Here is a 2,474-nt window from a genome sequence, read left to right as displayed (position 1 = left end):
TCAGGATTCTGAAACTCGCATTTTTGGATAGAGCACGTACTAGTTCTTAAGCGAAGTCTTGACCCGACCAATGTAGGTCCTATAGTTTTGGAGCTATGAATCTTTAAATTTCATTTTTGCATGATTTCGGCAGCCTATAAGCAATGGGGTTTTTGCCCTATGTTTATTGGAACATTTTTGTGTTTGTTTTTTCCTCAGGAATCGATCCTCTGCTTTTGTACAACTAATTTAGCGCCATATTGTATATGTATAGGGTAAATCAATAAGAACGTACCAGGCCTATATCGCAGCTAATACTGCACGTACAGACTTCAAACAAAAAATTGCACCAACAAATCGTATGTGTAGAATCCAATAAATATAGTAGTGAGACCAGTGGTGTCTCGTAAATACCTCCTACGGAAGGCAGCTTCAAAATTTGAAATATGAAGTGGTATAACTGTTGGAATTCTTCGAAAGGACATAAAATCTCATGCAACTTTTAGAGGACAAGCAATGTCATATACTTTCCCATTCAGCCGCTAGAGGCGTTGTTCAAGACTTGTATCTGACTACCTGTAGCAGGTCTTTATCTTACCTAATAATGTACATAGAGCCGTCAAACAAACAATTTAACTACCACATCGGGTGTGTAGAATGCAATAAAAATAGTAGCGACACCAGTTGCGTATCGTGAAGATCTCCCATGGGGGTCATCTGCAAAATTTGATATGGAAACAGGGGCTGGTTGTGACTCCATTGAAACAAGTGCACAATGAGAGAAACGTCGACAGGAAACACGTTGGCATATTTCTTCCTCCTTGGCAGCAACACGGTCGCATTACTAGGTGAAAGTCAGATGGCGCGAGGGTGGCCTAAGTCACATCAGGCGAATGTCGGGAGGGTACGTGCAACCCATGCCCTGGTAAACAACCGCTCACGCCTTTGCAGGATTAACTCGGGGCCTAAACCAAGCGTAACCCAGACCCACAATGATGTGTACGAGCGATGTATCTTGTGTGCGTACGTACAATATCAAATATCTCCCAAATCCGAGAGCATGTGTTGTGGGCTTGTTTGTCGTTGTTTCGAACAGCACACCCATTTATCGTTGTCAGTGAGTGTGTGTTGGTATTCTTGTAGATCCAGTAGTTAACACGTACATGACCTTGCTCAAGACTTAGTCTATGCGGCCTCGAGCAAGCGATTGATGCTATGTTAGACAGAGGGCGGGACGAGCGATTCTGTATCCAAAACAGGTAACACAAGCGTGTAGAGTCCGAGAGTGATTAACCCTTGCAATGAGTTAAAGTGGTCCGTGTACTGGACAAGGTGTCGTGCATTGAGTTCTATTACTCCTGTGCATTTCAAGTTCGTGACGGGATCAATACGAAACTTCCACAAGCAGTGAAACCTCTTTGATTGTGTTGATGTTTAAGTGATTGTAGTAGAAAGTGCCGCTAGTAAATCACATTCGTGCGGTATGCGAATTTGGAGGTATTCCGAATGCTCACGATTTTAGGGGAATGCCTGGAAAATTATATTGATGTAGCTCGATTATACGCTGAACGCTATCCACAGCTAAAACCTATTCCCACAATCTGCTGCGGAGATTAGAAGCACGATTGCGGCAGACAAGCAATATACGTGGACGCTATGGTGTCCAGAGAATAGTCGTACAAAGTGAAGACGTTGCCTTCGATGTACTTGCCGCTATTGCAGTAAATACTTATGTATATTCGCGGCAGATCGCACAAGATTGTGGTATCAGTCAAGTTAGTGTCCTGCGTATTCTGTGGAAATCACATTTTCACCCGTACCACCTCTCTCTGCATCAAGAACTAAGTGATGCGGATTATAATTCACGGCTTCTGTTCTGCAACTGCGTAGTCAATCACCTGAGGGAACATCCGAATTTCATTCACTTCATTTTATGGATTGATGAAGCGATATTCTGCAGTGATGGCAACGTTAATCTCCACAATGCATATTACTGCGTAGCGGAGAGCCTTCACTGGATGAGAGAAGTCAATCGGCAACACCGATGGCGCATTAATGTGTAGTGTGGCATTGTAGGGACTCAGGTCATTGGGCCATGTTTTTGCTGGTCATTTAACAGGTGCAATGTTTCGTGATTTCTTGCGGCACCATATACAGCCGCTGTTGGAAAATGTACCGCTCCATATACGTCAGACGCTGTAGTTTCAATTAGATGGTTGTCTACCCCATAACACTGCCATATGTAGGGAAGAGCTAAATATTTTTATTCAGCAACGCTGGATCGGAAAAGATTCTAAACGATAGTTTCCGCGGTCACCCGACCTTACTTGTACGGACTATTTTCTCTTGGGTCGAATTACGGACCTTGTGTATGTCAACCGACCAACTACAATTCGCAACATGCAAGACCGCATCACAACCGCATTCCGGACCATCAACATGGCAGCGTTATAAGCTGTTGCTATCAACTACGTACAGCGAATAAATCGCTGCAT

Source organism: Thermobia domestica, chromosome 4 (assembly GCF_964235325.1).
Source record: "Thermobia domestica chromosome 4, izTheDome1.hap1.1, whole genome shotgun sequence".
Taxonomy (NCBI): domain Eukaryota; kingdom Metazoa; phylum Arthropoda; class Insecta; order Zygentoma; family Lepismatidae; genus Thermobia; species Thermobia domestica.
This window is presented reverse-complemented; position numbering follows the sequence as displayed.